Source organism: Erpetoichthys calabaricus, chromosome 11, assembly GCF_900747795.2.
Source record: "Erpetoichthys calabaricus chromosome 11, fErpCal1.3, whole genome shotgun sequence".
Lineage (NCBI taxonomy): Eukaryota > Metazoa > Chordata > Cladistia > Polypteriformes > Polypteridae > Erpetoichthys > Erpetoichthys calabaricus.
This window is the reverse complement of record NC_041404.2, coordinates 70,029,969-70,045,405: the sequence shown is the minus strand read 5'-3', so window position 1 is coordinate 70,045,405 and position 15,437 is coordinate 70,029,969. Positions and strand designations below refer to the sequence as shown.

Genomic DNA, 15,437 nt, shown 5'->3' with positions numbered 1-15,437 from the left:
CTTTCTGTAGTACGTGGTTTTTTTTTTTTTTTTACAAATTACTGTGAGGTAGGGATGTGTGTGAGTAACATAGTAACATGAAAGAAGCTCAGGCTTTTTCAGATTGACTGCATTTTATTTTCTATGGTTATTAACGTTAAAGAATATGATTGCTTGTTGAGATGAAGGCTAGATTGAGAAAAAAAAAAAAAAAAAAAAAAAAAAAAACCTGTAATGGCTAGTTAAATCAATATGATGGCCAGTTATGTAAGTTACCTTTTGGTGCATCTCAATAAATTAGAATATCATCGAAAAGTTAATTTATTTCAGTAATTCAATTCAATTCATATAGATTCATTACACACAGGTAATTTTTAAACTAGCCTTTATCTTTTTACGTTAAATACTAATGTTAACATTACCTTGTGTCAGGTCCACTCTGTGGACTGGATGCCTAGACTGGATGCTTCCTGATGAGATGCTGAAGCATTGACATTGTGCTATTGTGGTAGGCTAGTTGAGTTTTACAATAGACACACTGTACAGAATTTTAATTTTTTTCAGCTTGAAAGGATCCCAAAATTTTGCCATTTCCTGTCATTTTTTCTGGCCCGTCTCTTCGCTTTGCCCCTCACTATTTTCTCTCTCTTTCTCTCCCTTTTGCAATCTGCGCTATCAAATCACATCTTCACTTCACGATTCCATAGTGCAAACGTGTGGTTCGACACCAATAATCATCCGTGTGAAAAACGCTGAGGTGGAGTTTATACGAGTGAAACGAAGCTTCAAAGCAAAGAATTTGCTTCAATGAATTTTAGTAATCTAATTACTCAAGTTACTCGAGGAATCGTTTCAGCCCTATATCAAGTCTCCTTCACATTAGCTGGTCCCCAAATTGACTCATAGGCTTTCTTTAGATTGCAATGAATCAGAACTAACACAACTAAGTGACTAACGATAATTCACAAAAGTTGAACAATAAAGTTGAACAATAAATTTTTGTTTCATACCCACTGAACAGATTATAAATTTAAAGTAAATGCACCTATAGACACATTTGTGATCCCTTATATTTATAATCATTTTATCATTTTAATTTTTTAATGTTAATATGTGACCATATATGGCTTCTCTTCTTTATGGATATCTGGTTCTTTGAATGTTCAGAAACCAAGATAAACCATTACATGGCCATTAAAGAGAGTCAGAGAGAGAGAGAGAGAGAGAGAAAGAAAGTGTTTGGGCAAGCCCTGAATCTGAGCTTTATTTTTCTGCAAGAAAAGCATTTATCAGATTGTAGACTATTTTAAATATTAACTTTAAGTATAAGCTAATTTTAAAGAAGAAAGAACCGTTAATTTCTAGGAGGCAAACAACGTACTGCTACCTCCAGTCCCCATCAAAATAAATCCAATGGAGTACAATATTCACTAGCTCTACCATTACTCGGGGGATGAAGTACACTTGAACAACAAGGTTATGAAATCACACAAGGACGTATCTAATCTGCAAATACACTTCTATCAGATTAAAAAAGTACAACCTGAAAATCTACTGCCTGTATCTTTTCAATTAATTATGGTATCAGTAGTGTTAACAGTAACCATACTTTTTTTTAAATTAAATTTAAGGTTACAAAAACCATTTCTGTTATATGCCCTTTTTGTTCAAAGGCTCTGTAAATAATTAGTATTATAGTAATATTCAACAGAAAATCTTTTTAACAAAACTTTTAACACCAACCATTCACCTATACAACACCCCTCTTAGCCTCACTATCTTTATATATAAAACTGTGTGGTGACTGTGACTAATAGATCAATGCACAGCATAAACTGCTGGAGCTAGAAATGTGAAATTTGGACAGTAGATACCTTTTTGATGTAGTCACCTACTAAAAAGAGATTTTTGGAAATTCAATCCCTGAAGGGGTGAAAAGGGGGTTAAACTTTTTTAAAGTGACACCAGTATATCAAAAACTACTTAACTGAGAAACACAAAAATTGGTATACAGACACTTCAATTAAAAAAAAAAAAAAAAAACACGTATTTTTGGATTTTTCGATACAGGGTGTGCAAGTTTATATAGAAAAAAAATGAATAGGACTACAAATCTGCTCTACAAAAGAAATAAACACATACTTCAGTGTTTTTCAAAATTTAACCCCGGAGGGGGTGAAAAGGAGGGTTAAACATTTTTAAACTAACACCCTTATATCAGAAACTATTTGACTGCGATATGCAAGAATTAGTATACGGACTCTTCAATACATAAAAATAAACACATAATACTTAAATACGTGCTTCTACATTAAAAACATTTTCATCTTTTTAAAATGCACACCAATTGTGTAATTATTAGCTACTAAGAACTGTAACAAAACAATAGTCGTAGCATTCCTATTGTGCGCACTCCACTGCCACCAAGTATATAACCAGCAGCGCAGTCTAGCCAACACATCTGCGCATTCGATATTACTTTCAGTTCTATCTTCTAATTTGAAAAACTGTACTTTTCAGTGCAACTCTTTCATTTTTAAGCATATCAAATAGATATCCCTATTATATAACACAATATATATCACAAAAAAATACCCCTATTCGTTTATTCTACTTGATATCCTCATAAATATATTTTTTAGCATTTCAACCTCCTTTCTCTCAGATCACACATGCTTTTAAAAAATCTTTACAGCTCCTATTTTGTCCCATAAATATTATTTCACTATAACACAATGGCTGACGAAATTTTAAATATTAATGGGGAAATGATATGCCACGTTGTTGTACCCATTATAGGAGATGGGGCTTGCTGATTTTCTTTTTTAATGTACAGTACCCAGGAAATGGCAATGGAATTACATGAGCAATGTAGTAGACAATTGGATGGAATTTTCAATTATGTCTCATGATAGTAATGGTGACAACTGCTTCACATCAACTGAATATTACAGTATGCCGATATGTTGCAGCCTTCGACTTTTATGTCTATGTGAGTTGGAAACTGAAGGGTGACTATTTCATTTTTCCTTTGAGGTTTATGGCATTCTTTATGTGAAATCAGGTGTTGAAGGTCGTCCTCTGAGACGATTACGGTTTACACACAACCTCTCAAGCGGTCATTTTGACGCCTATCTTTCCAAATATTTCAATTAGATCTGAAAAAACTTCACATGTATCTAAAGCTAATTCTGTTATTGTTGCCAAAAAGATAACCAAGAGACATTTAGAGATACCCACATGTCAATGTTGTCCTCTGTCTCCATCGTCTTCCTCTTCTTCCGCAAATCAGCATTCCGATCACGCTTTGTCTATATTGCAACCATGGGTAGTAACCCCTTCTCAGAAGGGAAAGAAGTAATGCCTTTTCACCCCCTCAGGGGTTGAATTTCAAAAAAATCCCTTCTTAGTGGGTGCCTGCATCACAAAAGGTATCTACTGTCCAAATTTCACATTTCTAGCTCCAGCAGTTTAGGCTGTGCATTGATCTATTTGTCAGTCAGTCACCGTACAGTTTTATATATAAAGATAAAATATATATAACTAGCCGAAGCCCGCCACAGCATACAGTGGTGTAAGAATAGGAACGGAAAACGGTGAGAAAGGAATTCAGAAATCAAGAAGACCTAAATTCTTCTTGAAAGACGCAGTTGTGAATAGGTGCTTTGGTGGAGATGACAGATAATGAGTCCAAAGATCTACTCATACTACAATATCAGGTCTGTGCTGTGGTCTTTGGGCATCTGACAGTATATGTAGAATTTCCAGCCAAGCAGGATTACACGTGAAAGTGATAAATAAATCAGGCTTTCCAAATTTACGTGTACTATGGCCATGGCATCCTGATAGTTTTGTTGCATGTATCTTGGACTTCCTGGAAATGTGGACGGTAATATGATCATTTTGCCTACACGTACATTGTTATTTTCAGCGTTTGCTTGCAGTGCGTCGAACAGTCCTTTGTATTATTCCACGCGCAGATCTTGTTGATGTAATCTTAGATAGTTGAGACGCGCACCCTCTGTTTTAACATACGCATCTACAACGTACTGTTGGGAATAGTTTGCCGCTTCAGTGCAAAATATGAAATGTATTCCTCATTGCTAATCTATACACGTAAAATTGGCATTGAGTAAGCCTTATTCACTTGGCGGTTCTTTTATCTGGAACATGTTGTAAATCTTTGTTCCAGCCAATGTCTCCGTAAGGGAATAAAAGTGGGCAAACCATAGGATCGCAGGGCTCGCAAAATTTCAAAATCCCTGGTAGCCCTTCGGGCAAGCACTCTTCAGTTTTTGGTAGCCCAAAATAAATTTAAGTAGCCCGAATAAAAAAGAGATTATTTTTAATGTATAATATTGTAAAGGAAACAAAACATCAATAAAAAATTGTTAAAACACAAATTACAACAACTGTATAAAAATTACAATCATCAACTCAAATATTTGGTTCTAATTGAACTGAAATTTCTATGAACTTGTAAGAACTATGTAGAACATGAATCAGTCTGTCAGATTCTGAATCTGAAATTTCCACTTAAGTCACGGATGAGAAAATGCCACTCGACGTTGAGGGCATAGCATCTCCTTCATCAGCTTTCTCTTCCTGTGCATCGGCCTACATTTCACTGCTCTTTGTTCTTGTCAGGGTTTTTTGATCCAGGTGTCTTGAACCTTTTCCAGAAAACATCCAGAAACGAATTGACTTGTCAGGGCAAAAAGATTCAACTGTTTCCCCATTAATGGAGAGTTGCATGCAGTCATTCAGCGTTTCAGGGTGTAGAGAGGTACAATGTGTTGTCTTCACTCGGTTCATGCAAGAAAATCCTCTCTCTCACAGATGGCTGTTGATGGACTAAGTGTCAGCATTAATTTCACCAGCAACAAGATATGAGAGAGGAGATCTCTGTACAAGCAATCATCTACCTTGCTACCTCGGTGTTCTGCAAGCCACATTTTTAGATCCATCCATTCTTGTGGAATTTTCTCTCTCTTCCTCATCTAGCAAACTGGCAAAATGTGTGACAAGATAATCCACCTCTTCATCCCCATAATTTGCCAGCTCTTCTCTGGGGTAGGGAAGAGTGAAAGGGTCAAAAACCTTGAAACAAGAGAGAGGCTTTTCACGCAGATTTTTAAATCTGTTGTCCATGTACTTGACTGTGTTGTCAATAATCTTCTGAATCTCTGCACCAAAGGTGTCTGTCTGTGCCCTCACCTCTTCTAGCAGGTCGCTGACTTTTTGTGAGCTGAGTTCCACAGTAGCAAATGCTACCATCCTCGTTCGCTGTGAACTTTGTGTCCAAGGTTTTCTGGTATTCTCCTGGTTTTCTTTTTAGGCTGAGTAAGCGTGATGTGGTGCTCTCAACTAACTGATTTGTTCGTGTGATGTTTAGGTTATCATGCTGAAAATCAGTACAGCACTTGGATAAGATAGTACTGTAGTCCAACATGAAATGCAGGAAGCGAACAAATTTCTCAGTCTTCATCTCCTGCACCACCCCCTAAGCCTTGGCTGCATCCTCTGACTTGGCATCACTTCCTCCTGCCATGTTCTCTATATGAACAACAGTGGGAGTGTAATTTTTTTCCACAGCTTTCAGACATCTCAGCCGGCTTGGAAGCCACCATGTGCTCTTCAGGCCACTGATATGTGCCAGTTTCTCATTTAGCAGTTCACTTATTTCTGTCAGTTCTCTTCACTTCTTTGGGGAATAGTAGTACATCTTAAAGATGGTTTTCAGTGTATCTTCAAATTTCACCAGGTACTCACAGCCTTTCACGCTATCCAGCACGGCTAGCTCTAATTTGTGTGCCACACAGTGGATTGTTATGATGTGGGGTATCCTCTGTTTCAGTCTCCCAGCTACTCCTGTTTTCTCACCCATCATCACTGCAGCACCATCAAAATTTGCACACACTACTTTCTTTTTCCATGTGTCTTCTCTGATAGCCTCTAAAATACCTGCAGCATTTGCACTCTTGACTGGCTGACATTTGATCATGTATGTGGATATGTCATCATTATCTCTCACATACTTGACATGAACCAACTCCTGTTCTATTATACCAGTGTCTGTACTGCCATCTGCAAGAATGGATAAGAACCTGCTTTCTTGAATTTCCTTTTCAATCTGGTCTCTTGAAGTTTGTGCTATTGCTCCAATAAATTCTCTGCAAGCATGGTCATTGAGGTAAGTGGAACCAAGATCTAGGCCATTTGCGTTTTGAAGTTTGCGAAGACTGCTAAATTTTGCCAATGGTAGTTAGTACGCTGTTCTAAACAGCTTTTTCAGGACTTCTTGTTGTGCTTGGTTTATTTTTAGTATGTTTTTTGCAATTGGTGTTTGTTCTGGGAAAGATGCTGCAGACTGAGCACCAATGCATTTCTTGTGATGCAGAGATTTCTCATGGGTTTTGATGGGGTCTTTCCTAAAATTACTGGTCCCAGTAACAAAGGCGCTTGTCAAGTCAGAAATCGAGGGAAACTCACGACACACCCAGCAGAACATTATGTTATTTAGCTTGTCATATTCCAGCCACAGAAATTCTTTTGTCCATGAAACCAAAAAGCTGCGCTTTCTTTTTGCCTCATAGTCTGATTTGTCATAACTTTTCCACTTTGTGGTAGGGTTTTTTTGGCTGTCCCTTCTTCACCCTGACCTGTCTTATTTGGCTCAGCAAAACTAAAATACCTGCGTAAATCCATCTATTTTTACACACGCACACACATAACGGTCAGCGATTTTTTAAATTCTCTGCGCAATCAACCTCTATCACATGTTTAAGCTTGCTGCGGGAGATTTCACTTGTCACGTTTGAATAGTAAGCTAATGAGTGATAAGACGATGTCAGAGGAATTGGTGCGCAATTAATCCATCACTGACCAATCAGTACTGCCGCTCTCTATACACCGTTCACGTGATCGCAAAGTGAAAGTAAAAAACATGCGCGAATTCAAACACAATTTCAGTATTTCACATATTGACAGTGGCTCATCGATGCCCGAAAATGACATAATTACCCAGCTACATTTGCGAAAGAATGCGAAAGCATTGACTTATATTTTTCCTTCCTATGATAGCCCGACGGGCAGGGCTGAGATAGATTTTGGTAGCCGACTGGAAGACACAATAGCCCCGGGACGTCGGGCTAGCGATTTTGCAAGCCCTGGATCTCAATTCATATTGAGCGTGGAAATCTGTTTACAGAAGTTGCCTGTGGGATAGATGCAAATGTCCCTTTCGGCAGGCAGTTCGCCAGCTTCTCCGACGAAAATCGCTGCAACATCGGTGTGACATGTCTGGGCATTTTATTGTCGTAAATCTTTCCTAGGGTTTTCCTTGAAAACCATTTGTGCAGATGCTGTTGGATTGGACTGAGTGATTTCATGCATGTGTTTCTATGATTTAGCGAAGGGGTTGATGGTTCTGAGCATGGAATCTAGCTGGAGAAGTAAATTTTCGCTGCATACAGAGTTGGCTTTATTTTGTAAACGTACTTCAGTAGCTTGCGCTGTGTCAAAAACATCCAGCTGTCCATATCCTGGAGAGGTAGAAGTGTTAGCGTATAGTGGAGAGATTTGGTGATAAATTTGCCCGTGTATTTTAAAACAGTATGGTCCGTGGCCAGCAGGTTGAGTTATCTGTGCACCCATGGAAGCAAACGCTAGAGAAGAGTTGTATTCTTGAATGTGTTCACGATAATTTTTAGCTTCTGATTTTTGCTGTGTAAGAAGCTGTTGTAAAGACACAGGTGGCTCCCGCAAAGGTGGTAAAGCTACTTTACCGTTGTGGCAGCACCTCGAGTACTTGTTGGATGTATTATGCTCAGCAGGCCAGTATAGTGCATGACAGTGTTTGCACTGCTGGTCTGGAGTCCCAATGTTGTACTCTTGGACGGGAAGACAGGAATTAGGTGAAGTACCACCTGTGGTAACGGGAAGAGGATTGTGTGTATGTCTGCTGAGACTGTGTTGGTTTGGAAACGTTGCTTTGCAGATGTCGCATTGCAAGAGTTGTGAATGAGTTTTGTTGTGTTTAGTCAGACAATCCTGTGTAGTGAACTTCTTATTGCATTTCTGGCACTCATATAGTTGTTGGGAAGAATGCCTTTTCTTGTGTTTAGCAAGTGAGGTTCGCATATGAAAAGTTTTCTTGCAGGAATCACACTGGATAAATGTGGGGCAGGGTTTGGAGGAGGACAAATAGAAATTGAGAAATGCCGTGTAGGCTGCGTATGGGTGGGACCGGTTTTGAAGAGGAGCAACAGGCAGCGTGGGGAAGGGTTTGGAAGAGGACGAATAGGAATCGAGAAATGCCGTGTCGGCTGCATGTGGGCGGGACTGGTTTTGAAGAGGAGCAACAGGCAGCGTGGGGAAGGGTTTGGAAGAGGACGAATAGGAATCGAGAAATGCCGTGTCAGCTGCGTATGGGCAGGACCGGTTTTGAAGAGGAGCCACAGGCAGCGTGGGGAAGGGTTTGGAAGAGGACGAATAGGAATCGAGAAATGCCGTGTCGGCTGCATGTGGGCGGGGCCGGTTTTGAAGTGGAAGTAGGACGAACCAAAAGAGAAAAAAAATTATATTTTATATATATATATATATATATATATATATATATATATATATATATATATATATATATGAGATTTTATCTTATGTAAATATAATCATATAAAAATATCATATTATAATCAAATCAAAATTAATACAGTATTTTGTATTTTTGTTTCATATTTCAACTAGGAATAGCCCGGCAATGCTGGGTAATCCAGCTAGTAGTCAATGTAGGCGAATACACTAAAATTCGGGCCACATATTATTCCTTCTTCAACCTCTAAATTACATTCTTCATTAAGACAGTAGGTATTAAGAAAAAAACTTCCTAATTGATAAGTGAAAAATGTTAATTACATATGATACAAAGCATATTTTAATAGCAATGTAGTCTTACATATTATAACTGTTTTATACTTTATAAAACGTATAAAACACTACAACACTTTATTAGCTTTATATAAAACAATTAAAAGTTGACAGTTTAAATTTTGGTTCACTCTAAAGTTACTTTATTGCAGAACTACGCAAGCCAAGACTTACAATGTGTTATCTTCCCTTATAGTTCAACCCCCCCAAAAACCTAGGTCCTACATGACATACTACAAGGTACAAGTTGCAGAACTGTTTGAATCAGTACTTGTAAGCTAAAACAACAAAGCTTATAACATAACTTAAGTAGGGATATAATGAATGCACAATTCACTGACACATTAGTTTGCTAAAGCAAGAGAGGATATGCAGTTACAGTATTCAAATCACCTTTTTCATTTTAAAACTTCACATCTGTGAGTACTTCCATAACAAAAAAAAAACAATTTCTCAGATAGAAAAATGCACAGGACTACTCAAAATATTAAAATGCAGTGCTTCTTTAAATTATCTGTTAGACTACATACAAAAGACTAACCACAATGATTGCATACTTGCACAAATTACAAAAAAGCACTACTTAACAGATAAATTCAAACTGCAGAACTCTCTACTGTAAAACATATGATATTGCACTGTTCAGTGTTATCCCATGTTTAAATGTACACAGAAGCTTACAGGTTAATACCAAAATGTTGTCATTCAACTCAGAGATGCAATGCAAGTATACAAAAAAAAAAAAACATAAGCCAGAAACATGTATTGCCGTGTTCATTTACCTGTGTATTTGGCAAGCACTGGCAGAGTAGTTTTGACCGCTGACTAATAGCTACAGACAGCAAAGTTCTAATTTTGGAGTGTTGACCAACCATCTATAAGTATTTACTCCAGAAAAAGCAGTTTCCTCCAATATACCAAGGACATGTGTATTATAACTGCTGACTAGCAACGCTCAAATGGCCCCATCTGGAAGTGTACCTTGTATTACAATCTTTCCTACCCTGCTTCCAAGGGCTGATTGGAAAGGACTGATCAGCCCTCAGTTCTGTCAGTGTGTGAGCATACTCAAAAAACTATTTAGACTAATAAGATTTGAGATTTCAGAGAAATAAAAAAATAAAATAAAAATGGCATATGCCCTATTAGAAGCCAGGAGGCTGATCCTTCTGGATGTCTAATGATGTTTTGTTTTTTTTTCGCCCCAGGAACCAGGGACTTAAATTTTTTTTTTTTAGCATTTACACCGCAGGAACTTGGGCCAGTTGTAGTTCCTGGTACTTTTATAGTTCCAAATAATTAAAGATATTGGCATCACCAGTTTAACTCAGTGCACACTAACACACACCCAAAACAGGCCAAATTCAAATCTGCCTAACAATCTATGTCAACAGACACACAATTCTGAATTACTATGCTACCCAATTCTGACCATTTCTATATAAAACTTGCACAGACTCATAGTTATCTTATGCATAGACCACTTGGCTTTAATTTTACCAAGGCCAAGTGTTAAAATGGATAAGGAAAATAAAGCACTAGCAGTCATACCTCTCAAAACTATTTAACACCCAAGTGGTTCAAAAAGAAGAGCACATCGTTTCAGATGGCACACATTGACTAAATTCAAAACTCCAGCTTTTGACATTAGAGTTTCAAGATACCAAAAACAAAATTAAACACTTAAAACATTCCTTAATTTTCACAAAATGGTAACCTCCTTAATAAATTTTACTTAAAAAGACAGCAACAAACTTAATGGTTAAGTGTGTTAATTGGGTACCAACATAATAAATACCTTTTGTTAATGACCAACCCTTGACACTGGATTTAATTCATAGCTATTTGGGAGTTTCATAGATTAATCATCTTGATTGTTGAGTTTCGAGTGCTGATTTGTATGGTGTTTTGCATGTTTATAAAAACCCCACTGAAAAGGGTATACTTTTCTCTTAACAAGAAATGAAAAATTTGAAATTACTTTGTTGCTTAGCACATGATTTATGCCCATTAAATATGCATAATAGGACTGGCATCCCATTAAGGAATGGTTCTTATTTGGATGATAATGCTATCTAATCCAACATCATAATTAATCAAGAGCAAAACATGCTCCTGAAATTATGTTTGATTATCAGACAAAAACTGGCTTTGACTCACCAAATTAATGCTTGTTTTTTTTTTTTTTTTTTTTAAAAAACGATAATGGCTTCTGTCTATCAAGCATATACAATACTGGCATTAACAAAATGGACTGCTTCATTGAACATCAAGCTACTATAAAACCTGCTGCAAACACCAAGTAAAATAAACCACCACAAACACAATACACATAATTATTACACAGGACAATCCACAGAAACATGAAATTTCTATTGACTCAAAACAAAAATACATGCTGATAAAATCTCTCTGCCATGTTGCAAGGCTTAATAAAATTTACCCTCCCATCAGAGTCAGTGCTACTGGTGAATTCAAGATGGGCAGCAAAAACACTATTTAAAAGAGAAAAAAAAACAGCTTTTAAAGTTTCAATCACGTTATACCAAAAGATAGTCTAATGAAATGGGTGAATTTACTTTAGTACACCAGGTTGGAAACTTGTATCACTGTGGCCAAAAAACATGAGTCATGTTGTCCACAAGAAGACATTCCACTTATCTTAGCAACATAACTTCAGTTACAACATTTCCTCCAGTTCTGAAAGCCCTCTCAGAAGGGCTGCTTGAGGCAGAGATGCACAGGTATTTTTTTGCAAGTCCCCCCAATTTGGAGAAATGTAGTTGTTGTGTTTCCATCACTCAAGTGGATTTACATCACTGTCCACCACAGGTATAATCAAGTACCACTTGATCTCTTTTTCAACTGCAGTGTGCAGTTTTTTGTTTTTTTTTTAAATAATGGGCAAAATACTTTTTTTACCCTTTTTTGCTCCATCCCTTGTGTTATCACCTGCTGCAACTTCTACAGCCATAGGTGCAGGTTGGGGCAGGGCACAGACATGGGGATCTGTGTGTTTTAAATAATGAAAGAAAAAAAAAAACTGTTTTAGAATTGAGGACCCCCCAACAAAGAATGTTTGTGAAATAAAATGCGCCCAATTGGCATAAGCATCCTACAAAAATAACAAACCTGTCTGAACGAATTACGTAATTTGTATGAATGTATTATTGTTTTTTTTTCATTATCTGACACCTACATGGCTCTGTACTAAATCAATTTCAATTAAATTGCATTTTATAGAAGAACCCAAATTTCTCACAAATGACAATATGAAGCCTATGTCCAAAACAAGGAAGCCATTTCCAGTTGTTAATTCGTAGTGCACTGACAAAGTTAACCCATGCTGTCTGTTGTCAACCAAACCATGCGGTCCTCTCGCAGCAACCATGATGCCAGTGCATCTTTTCAACCTTGTGCAATGATGGCATTTGTGGTGTTTTCTGGAAAGTAGGAAGTTTGAAAACAGCAGCTTTGCAGTTACCAGGTTTAGTCAATGAAACGCACTGTTAAGCAGAGGTGTGGCTCTGATGTTTGGCTTCACCATAAATCTGTTGTTGTGGCAAAATGTGAAACCTTCTGCGGTTGATGCATCAGTTTGGTGACATGAATCATACAATTTAGGCAGAGCTGTTTGACTGACATTTTTGGCTAGGCATTGTGTACCTCGAGTCTAAAGTATTCAAAAGTTGTTTGAAACTCTCCCTCTGATCCATGTGAATTGCCATCATATCTTTTGCAATGTAATTTTTGATGGCATTTGTTATGCCATCTGTTTTTCGTGTTGTTCGGATCTTTATTTGCACAAAAATTCTGCTAAAGTTTGCTAAGTGTGTTTTTGTGATTGTACCTTGGGTGATTTAGACCTGTCGTGGACAGATGACTACCAAAGCTTTTTGTATTCATCATATTCTGTACAGTGGTTTGTTCACAGATGGTGAAACAAGTTAGTTGTCAAGCTGTCTTTAATGACAACTAATTTCCAACACAGTTAGCACATTGCTGTATTCTCGGCAACATCAGTCTCTTCAAAGCCAAACCATCTCCATGCAAAAGAGGATGACCCACATCTTGCAATTAAATCTAACACAGATTGAGAGGCTGTTTAATCCACTGGCGCTGTTTACTCTCTCATTTTTAAGCAGCTACGCAAACTTAATTTGTGGTATGTTGACTATGTACACCTATATACATTTGCTTTGCACATGTGCAGCATTCTAGCCTTTCAGGTTACATAAGAGAGTGAATGCGTGGACTCATGACGTGTTTTTGATTGTTTTTTGCAAAGTGAGTGACATACTCTACAAATTTCAGCTCACACATCATTAAAACAACAATTAAGATATTATTGCAGATTATAAATATAAGCACACTCCTAATTAAACAACTTCTACATGTGCACTTGGACACACTTTTCCTGATGCTATGAACTCATTAACCCCTTAATTATGGATTAATCCATAACATTACACTCTTAACAAATGTTATACAATTTAGGGTCAAATCTTGGCAGCACTGACAACGCATGCAGCAGCTTTGACCATGTCCATCACAAGGTCTTTTTTCTAAAACATACACAAGGCCAATCTGAAATCAGCATCTTAAATCAATTGTTCACAGTAAATAAGAGGTTATGCAGAACCATTGAACACTTGTGTTTAAAATGAGATTAGGCTTTAAAAAATACATGTTTATAATAAACCACTTAAAAGCAGCAATCAAATATTTAAAGTAGGAGACGAGGGACTGTTTAGGTAAGGATGCATTCATTTCTTAATAAACTGGTTATACATTACTGTATACTGCAAATAATAATTTCCAAGTATCCACAAGAGTTCAGATAAAATTTATTTTAAAACTACTTTCCAAAATTTAAACAAAAAAAAAAATCCGAAACCCTTTGATTTTAAAATACAAAAAAAAAGAAACCCACAAAACATGCACCATACTCCCTAACATCTACAAGTACACACTTCATATTCTGGTAAACAGTTATCTGCACAAAACAAGAGCATCATGCTCCACCAAGATAGCTAGAACGGACTAGTGACACAGCCACTCTTCAAGTATATCATAAAAAGCCTACATAGAGTCTATAGTCATATTATCTGAACTAATGACGCATACACACACTATTATGACAACCCAGAAGTAAGAAGAATAGCAACAATATTTTCTACAACCACTAGGTAGTGCAAGTACAGTTTAAATTATTTAATACACAGCATTTTTAAATAATAGTTGCTATAAAATAATTATTTTTAAGCGCAACATGCAGTCATTAAGTATGTCTGGTTAATCTTCCACTTGGGTAAGGATAAAAAAAAAAAAAACAACAACTATCTTCTATAAGCACTACTCCATCTCTCAATTCCACTAAAATGCAAAGCATTCCAGAAAAATTAGCCTTCAGCTTTCTCGTGCCGATGCACTCAGCTGCTCAGAATATTCTTCTTCTGCAGCCGATATTAACAACTAAAGTGCAACAGCTAGTGATGTTTGTTTGTTTGTAGCCATTATAACTAGGTGTACTCATACTGCCTACACTGTGGTGTTGACACTCACCTCGGTTTGAAATGTCCTGTGAAGACATATCCCCATGCCCATAGCCAGTAAGTAGGACACAAGGAGCTAAACAATGCATAATTCATTTCAACACCCCACCCATAAGGACTGGCATAATAACATAATATGTAATGAATTATTATTATTATTATTATTATTAAAATGTAAAACTCAATAAACCTAAATGTAATTGTGCCTATAGAAAATATTACTTGAATATACTACTTTGGAATATTTTAGCCAAGATTACATTTTTTATTTCATTCACAGGTACAAAATACCAAAAGAATGAATTGGACCTTAAGTAAAGTTTGGGCACCTTACATGGTCAGCATTTAATAACACCCCCTTTGGCAAGTATCACAGCTTGTAAACTCTTTGCTTCCAGCTAAGAGTCTTTCAGTTCTTACTTAGTGTATTTTCTACCATTTGTCTTTGCAAAAGGCTTCAAATTCTTCAAGATTCTTGGACCATCTTGCATGCACTTCTCTTTTGAGATTAATCCACAGATTTTAAATGATGTTTAGATTGGGGTACTGTGAGGGCCATGGCAAAACCATTAGCTTGCGCCTCTTGAGGTATTCCATTGTAGATTTTGAGGTGTGGTCTGGATCGTTATCTTGTTGTTGGAGCCTTCCTCTTTTAAACTTTTTTTTTTTTTTTAAATATAAAACAGATGGTGTGATGTTCACTTCCAGAATTTTCTGGCATTTATTTGAATCCATTCTACCCTCTACTAATGACATCTTCCCTGTGCCACTGGCTGCAACACAAGACCAAAGCATGATCGATCCACCCCCATGCTTAATAGTTGGAGACGTTCTTTTCCTGGAAATCAGCACCCTTTTTTCACCGAACATACCTTTGAACATTGTGGCCAAAAAGTTCTATTTTGAATTCATCAGTCCACAGGACTTGTTTCTAAAATGCATCAGGCTTGTTTAAATGTTCATTTGCAAACTTCAGGC

General features: G+C 37.0%; 2 protein-coding genes across 4 annotated transcripts in view; one reads left to right on the top strand and one right to left on the bottom strand.

The window, feature by feature from the left end:
• The window catches only part of si:dkey-13a21.4 (uncharacterized protein LOC494576 homolog), a 991,873-nt gene that overhangs the window by 170,779 nt on the left and 805,657 nt on the right, over positions 1–15,437 (top strand). The gene's annotated exons all lie outside the window — the stretch shown is intronic.
• hcfc1b (host cell factor C1b) overlaps positions 1–15,437 on the bottom strand; it is a 155,785-nt gene that overhangs the window by 135,605 nt on the left and 4,743 nt on the right. The window lies entirely within an intron of this gene.